The sequence below is a fragment of the Lithobates pipiens genome, unplaced genomic scaffold (assembly GCF_037356315.1).
Source record: "Lithobates pipiens isolate NorthernLeopardFrog02 unplaced genomic scaffold, aLitPip1_a1.2 Scaffold_23, whole genome shotgun sequence".
In the NCBI taxonomy this organism is placed as follows: Eukaryota; Metazoa; Chordata; class Amphibia; order Anura; family Ranidae; genus Lithobates; species Lithobates pipiens.
Genome location: NW_027507785.1, coordinates 184,569,916 through 184,578,137, shown reverse-complemented (window position 1 = coordinate 184,578,137; position 8,222 = coordinate 184,569,916). Strand labels below are relative to the sequence as shown.

The following is an 8,222-nucleotide window of genomic DNA, read 5'->3' as shown; positions in this document are numbered from 1 at the left end:
CTTAATATGGGAGGGGTTGACCTCAACAACCATTTTTTTTTTTTATAATCACTTTTTCTTTATAAGGACAAATTCCAACATACAACATAAAAATACACATTGCAAAATATATCTATATAAATCTTTCCATTAACATATACTATACTACCCCCCCCCCCCCCACACCCCAAGAAAAACACACTGGGTCCTTGATCATTTCCTCTTCAAAAGAGAGAAAGAAAGAGGGGAAAAAAAGGAAAAGCCCACCCTCTTACCTACCCATAACCAAAACTCAATTTGTGCAAAACATTATTCAAAGTATAATTAAGAAAGGGGGGTTGCTCTTCCTCACCGGGTCTGCGGCGAATTTACAAGGTGTCCATCGCCAACATCTAAAACTCCACAATGGGAAAGGAAAAGACACACATCAACATCGTAGTCATTGGACACGTAGATTCTGGCAAGTCCACAACAACTGGGCATCTGATCTACAAATGTGGTGGGATCGACAAGCGTACCATCGAAAAATTCGAGAAGGAAGCTGCTGAGATGGGAAAGGGCTCCTTCAAATATGCTTGGGTGTTGGACAAACTGAAGGCTGAGCGTGAACGTGGTATTACCATCGACATTTCCCTGTGGAAATTTGAGACCAGCAAGTACTATGTCACCATTATTGATGCCCCTGGCCACAGAGACTTCATCAAGAACATGATCACTGGTACTTCTCAGGCTGACTGCGCTGTGCTTATTGTTGCTGCTGGTGTTGGTGAGTTTGAGGCTGGTATCTCAAAGAATGAACAAACTCGTGAACATGCTCTTCTGGCCTACACTCTGGGTGTGAAGCAGCTTATCGTTGGTGTTAACAAAATGGATTCCACTGAGCCACCATACAGCCAGAAGAGATACGAGGAAATTGTAAAGGAAGTCAGCACTTACATCAAGAAAATTGGTTACAACCCAGATACCGTTGCCTTTGTGCCCATCTCTGGTTGGAACGGTGACAACATGCTGGAACCCAGTAGCAATATGCCATGGTTCAAGGGATGGGCCATTTCCCGCAAAGAGGGAAAAGCCAGTGGAACCACTCTGCTGGAAGCTCTTGATAGCATTCTGCCTCCTAGCCGCCCCACTGACAAGCCTCTTCGTCTGCCTCTGCAGGATGTGTACAAGATTGGTGGTATTGGTACAGTACCAGTTGGTCGTGTGGAAACTGGTCTCCTGAAACCAGGTATGGTGGTTACCTTTGCTCCAGTCAATGTAACAACTGAAGTCAAGTCTGTGGAAATGCACCATGAAGCTTTTACCGAGGCTTGCCCCGGTGACAACTTTGGTTTCAACGTAAAGAACGTTTCCGTGAAGGATATCCGTCGTGGTAATGTTGCTGGTGATAGTAAGAATGACCCACCATTGGAAGCTGGTCAATTCACTGCACAGGTCATTATCCTGAACCACCCAGGACAGATCAGTGCTGGCTATGCACCTGTGCTGGATTGCCATACTGCTCACATTGCCTGCAAGTTTGCAGAGCTGAAGGAGAAGATTGACTGTCGTTCTGGTAAGAAACTGGAAGAAAATCCCAAGTCCCTGAAATCTGGTGATGCTGCCATCGTTGATATGGTCCCCGGCAAGCCCATGTGTGTGGAGAGCTTCTCCGACTATCCTCCCCTTGGTCGCTTTGCTGTGCGTGACATGAGGCAGACTGTTGCTGTTGGTGTCATCAAGGCTGTCGAAAAGAAGGCAGCAGGTACTGGCAAGGTCACAAAGTCTGCCCAGAAAATGAAATGAATATTTCAAAAATCCAGCACCACCTCCGTCTTAACTAGCGGTGGAAGATCGGTCTCAGAACTGTTTGTCTCAATTGGCCATTTAAGTTTAATAGTAAAAGACTGGTTAATGATAACAATGCATCGTAAAAGCTTCAGAAGGAAAGGAATATTTTGTGGACCTTTTGTTTGTGACAGTTTTAAGTTATTAGTGTTTTTAAATCAGTAATTTTTAAGTGGGAACAACTTGACCAAAAAAACCTGTCACCAAATTTTTTTGAGACCATTAAACAAAGTTAATGAGAAAAAAAAAGAAAAAGAAAGGGGGGTTTACAGCACCCTATTGCATGTGTCAAACAACCAAAAATACAATAAAAAAAGTGTATAATTTTGAATTACTATTTTCTATTTCATGCCCTATATGGTGTTTTAATCACTCTACTATTTCATTTTTATACCTCTCAACCATTTCACTCTACCCTTCATTATGTGATTGTACCATTCCCCACACAAAGGGCCTTGCGACATTGCGCCACATACTATTGCAATTCAGTGAATGCAAGCCTGAATATACAGACTTTATTCTGAGCTCTCTTGAGTTTATACTCCACCATAATTTTTTTTTGCTTTGATGGTTCCCACTACCTCCAGGTACAGGGCGTTGCGATGGGGACATGTTGTGCGCCATTGTACACTAACCTGTACCTGGGGGAGTGGGAACATTCACTGCTTACTGATGAATCTCTTTCTGTTTACATGTGCCATGTACTTACATGGCAATGCTATATAGCTAATGTGTTCCTCATATGGGATGGCTCAGTTGAGCTCTTATGTGAGTTTCTAGCTTCCATCAACAGCAATGAGTTTAATCTTAGTTTTACAATGTCACATAGTACATAAACCATAAACCACCATAAACTACGTAGAGGGTCCTTTACTGTAAAAGCAGCCAGGATGTGGAATTCCCTTCCACAGGTGGTGGTCTCAGCAGTGGGCATCGATAGTTTCAAAAAACTATTAGATAAGGACCTGAACAATCAAAACATACAAGGTTATACAATGTAATACTGACTTATAATCACACACATAGGTTGGACTTGATAGACTTTTGTCTTTTTTCAACCTCACATACTATGTATGTTACATAGTCCATCAAGTTCAACCATAAAAAAAAAAAAAAAATATCTTACAATCCCATATACCCAATTCTATACCCACATTTGATCCAGAGGAAGGCAGAAATCCCCCTCAGAAAAGCAAGATTCATTTTGCTACAGCAGGGTAAAAAATTCCTTCCTAAACCCAGAGAGGCAATCGGATTTCCTTGGATCAATTTTACCTATAAATGTTAGTACCCTGTTATATTACGTACATTTAAGAAAGAATCCAGCCCTTTCTTAAAGCAATCTACTGAGCTGGCCAGATCCACCTCTGGAGGTAGTCTATTCCACATTTCCCCAGCTCTTACTGTGAAGAAACCTTTCCGTATTTGGAGATGAAATCTCTTTTCCTCTAGACTTAAAGAATCCCCCTTGTTCTCAGTGTTGACCATAAAGTGAATAACTCAACACCAAGTTCACTATATGGACCCCTTATATATTTATACATGGTGATCATATCCCCCCTAAAGCCCCATACACACTATCAGTTTTTCTGCTGAGTTTTTCCATCAGATTTACCAAAACCATATAATATGAGGTCAAACCTTAGAAGTTTCAATTCGTATTCAATCAGACAGGCCCTTCTACTACATGGTTTTGGTAAACCTGAAGGAAAAACTCAGCAGAAAAACGGATAGTGTGTATGGGGCTTTAATCTCCTCTTCTCAAGAAAGAATACATTCTGTTCCTGTAATCTTTCCTCATAGCTGAGCTCTTCCATGTCTCCTATCAGTTTGGTTGCCTTTCTCTGCACTTTCTCCAGTTCCCTGATATCCCTTTTGAGAACTGGTGCCCATAACTGAACTGCATATTCCAGATGAGGTGTTACTAATGATTTGTACAGTGGCAAAATTATCTCTCTCCTTGGAGTCCACACATTTTAATGCAAGAAAGGACTTTGCTCGCTTTGGAAACCACAGCTTGGCATTGCATGCTATTATTGAGCTTATGATTTACCAAAACCCCCGGATCCTTCTCCACCACTGATTCCCCCAGTATGTATGATGCATGCATATTCTTAGCCCACAAGTGCATAACTTTACATTTAACACTAAACCTCATCTGCCACTTAGTCGCCCAATTAGACAGAGCATTGAGGTTGGTTTGTAAATTGGAGACATCCTGTAAGGACGTTATTCTACTGCATAGCTTAGTGTCATCTGCAAAGACATAAATGTTACTTTTAATCTCAGACCCAATATCATTTATAAAAGTATTAAAAAGTAAAGGTCCCAGCACTGAACCTGGGGTACACCACTGATAACCTTAAACCATTCAGAGTAAGATTCATTAACCACTACTCTCTGAATTCTGTCTTTTAGCCAGTTTTCTTTTACTAAAGGTTTTATTGATAACCATAGCTATTTCACAGTTTAACAGTGTACAGAATGCATCATGAATGAACATAACATAAAATTTAGCATGTTATAAATAAAATAAGTATAGTATAGCTAGTAAATAAAAGAAAAAAACAAAACAATAAAAATTTAACAGAGGCTGAAAACTTGTACGTTGGAAACATGAAAGTGGTGGGACACACTAAGGTTTCAGGAATGCCCATAGGACCGCGTCCGATGTTTAACAAATACTTGAAGAGTTTCTCTTAACAGGGGCTTGACTGCAAATAGTCCTGAGTATCTATCCATGTAACCATCGCATCCAAGGCTATGCCAGTTGGATTCTTAGGTGCAACTGAGAAGTAAGAGTATTGAGAGGGAGGTTAACAAAGAAATAGGGGTTGAGATTAGCTAAGAAGGAAGGAGTAAAGAAGGGGGGGGGGGGAGAAGAGGAAAAGGGAGGGGGTGGATCCTCGATCTTTTAGCCAGTTTTCTATCCATTTACAGACTGATATTTCCAAGCCTGTAGACTTTGTCTTACACATGAGCCATGTGTAGGGGAACTGTGCCAAACTCTTTTGCACAATCTAAGTATACCACTTTCACCGCAACCCCTCTGTCCAAGGTTTTACTTACCTCCTTAAAACAGCACTAGTCTCTTTTCTTATTGTTTATAGCTTTTTTTAACTTTGGCCGTGAGCCACATAGGTTTTATTTTTAGCCTTTTAAACTTATTGGCCATGGGAATATAGTTTGCACAAACAGTCACTTTGAAGAATTCCCATTTCTGTTCTGTGCCCATTGATGCCAATATCCCCTCCCAGTTCAAGTCCTGGAGTGCAGCCCTCACCCATAGAAAAAATTTTGCCTTGAAGTTAAGTGTTTTTATCTTTCCCGTATGTGTTTTTTGCTTATAGCAAACATCAAATTAAATCATGTTATGGTCACTACTACCAAGATGTTCCTTTATATGAAAATTAGTAATAAGCTCTGCATGGTTTGAGATTACCAGGCCCAACAGAGCATCATTCCTATTTGGGGCCTCAATAAAACTGGACCATAACATTTTCCTGTAATAGGTTTATACATTTTTGCCCTTTAATCCCAGCAGCGACATTACGCCAGTCAATTTCTGGGTAATTAAAATCCCCCAAAATTTTCACCATCCCAGACCTTGCAGCCCTTTCCATTTGTGCAAGGAGCTGAGTCTCTACCTCCTCATTAACATTGGGTGGTCTATAACAAACTCCAATGATTAACTTTGAACTACGCACATATATATGCAGTTCCACCCATAATGCTTAAGTCTCATTAGACTCTCCATCAACCAGGTCCTCTTTCACACTCACTTTGGGATCACTTCTCACATAGAGACAGACCCCGCCACCTTTCCTTTTTACCCTGTCTCTCAGAAAAAGAGTGCATAGCCAGGAATATTAATAGCCCATACAGTCATGTGAGGAATGAAACTAAGTTTCAGCAATACCGATTACATCATAGCTCTCCTCATGCACCTTTAAGTGCTTACCTAGGTTGGAGTCCATGGCGCAGAAATGTATGCTCACCGTTGCAAATACACACAACCCATGATAACAAAGAGATAAGCTACCTGGGCTGTGAATCTATGCACGGGGGCTTGACAGGAATAACCAAGGGATAGTCAAGAATTCCAGAAGTCAGGATAACGATAAACAAACCCAGGGTCTGATGTTGGGGTCAATCTTGGAACACTGGAACACTGCAACAGAAGACAGGCGCACAGGAACACTTGGCAAACATGAGAAAATTAGCTAACCAAGCCCTCAGAGTGAGACAGGGTTTTATACTAATAACTAATTAGGTAGCCTGCCTCAGCTGATCCAGGAGTGACAGGTTCAGAGTATCGCCCACAGTACTGCATGCTAAACTAGGCATGGCTGGAAATACGGCAGAATAAAACTGGAGGTATGGCTCAGAGGTAAAGAAACATGAGTAAGAACAGACAGTCATGAGTTCAATACCACCCAGAGCCACTTGCCTGGCTGTCTCCAAGGCACAGTAAGGACAGTGACAGCACCAAAGCTTCCAAGTCATCTATTTTGCTTGACAGACTTCTGGCACTGGTGAACAAACTTTAATGCATTATTACATTTTGGTCTGGTGTTTTTCATATCTTGTTTAGTAGTACAAATGGCACTATAATTTCCAATGGTTGTTTGTAACATGGGAACTTTCTTGTCACCTGCCATAACCCTCCCCCCATCTATTCCCATTCCACCCTCCATTAATGTTAACTGACCTGTCTGCCCGATGGAATTCTAGTTCACTCTCCACCCTTAATCCTAGTTTAAATACTCCTCCAGCCTTCCCATAAACTTCTCCCCAGCACAGCAGACCCCCCTCCATTCAGGTGCAAACCATCTTTAGCATATAGATTGCATCCCAAGGAAAAGTCAGCCCAGTGCTCTAGAAACCCAAATCCCTCCTCCCTACACCAGGTCTTTAGCCATGCATTCAGCTCTATAATCTCCCCCTGCCTTTCCTGTGTTGCACATGGCACAGGCAATATTTCAGAGAATATCACCTTGGAGGTCCTTCCCTTCCACTTGCAGCCTAGTTCATTAAATTGATTCATAAACAGCCTCCATCTTCCATATATTCTGTCATTGGTTCCAACGTGAACCAAGACAGCTGGGTCATGCCTAGCCCCTCCCAGTAATTTATCAACCCAGTCCACCACATGCCAAACTCTAGCACCAGAGAGACAGCAAAACATTTGGTTGATAGTATGTGACTATGTATGTATTCAGCTCCCCTGAGTCAATACTTTGTAGAACCATCTTTCACTGCAATTACAGCTGCAAGTTTTTTTGGGGCTGTCTCTACCAGTTTGCACATCTAGAGAGTGACATTTTTGCATTCTTCTTTGCAAAATAGCTCAAGCTCTGTCAGATTGGATGGAGTGTCTGTGAACAGAAATGCTCAAGTCCTGCCACAGATTCTCAGTTGGATTTAGGTCTGGACTTTGACTGGGCCATTCTAACACATGAATATGCTTTTATCTATGAATATGCTTTTTATCACGTTGTTCCTCCCAAGACCTCCTGATCTCTAGCTCCCTCATCACTTCCTCCCATATCCGCCTCCAGGACTTCTCCCGAGCCTCACCCATCCTCTGGAATTCACTACCCCAATCTGTCAGAATGTCTCCAAATGTATCCAATTTTAGGCGATCCCTGAAAACTTTCCTCTTCAGAGAAGCCTATCCTGCCTCCATCTAACAACTGCACTATTTTCTCCATGCGCTCATCCCCCACAGCTATTACCCTTTTGTATAACTTAACCCTCCCTCCTAGATTGTAAGCTCTAACAAGCAGGGCCCTCTGATTCCCCCCTGTCTTGAATTGTAATGTATTGCAATGTCTGCCCTAATGTTGTAAAGCACTGCGTAAACTGTCCCTATATAAATCCTGTATAATAATAATAATAATCTAAACCATTCCAATGTAGCTCTGGCTGTTTAGGGTTGTTGTCCTGCTGGAGGGTAAATCCCCCCCCCCCCCATCTCAAGTATTCTGGAGACACACATGCCATGTACACACAAGCTGAATGTCTGACAGAAAAAGTCAGACAGGAGATTTTCATCATATATTCCGATCGTGTGTATGCCCCCATCAGACTTTTTACGTCAAAATTTGTGGGGGACCTAGAAAGAGAACAATGCTCTAAATTTTTCCAACTGAACCAATTCCTATTGGGAAAACCCTTTGTCTGTATGCTGTTCTGACGTACCGAAAACGGCGCATGCTCTGAAGCAAGTACGAGACGGAAGCTATTGGTTACTGGCTATTGAACTTCTTTTTTCTAGTCCCATTGTACGTGTTGTACATCACTGCATTCTTGACAGTCGGACTTTGGTGTGATCGTGTGTATGCAAGACAGTTTCAGCAAAATTCTAGATAAAATCTGATTCATTTCTATGGTCAACAACTCTAATGCCAATC

The 8,222-nt window shown here is 41.9% G+C and overlaps 1 pseudogene; it reads left to right on the top strand.

Annotated features, from left to right (window-relative positions):
* The first annotated feature begins 369 nt into the window (after window positions 1-369).
* Window positions 370-2,014, top strand: LOC143928067 (elongation factor 1-alpha, somatic form pseudogene; annotated as a pseudogene).
* The last annotated feature ends 6,208 nt before the right edge of the window (window positions 2,015-8,222 follow it).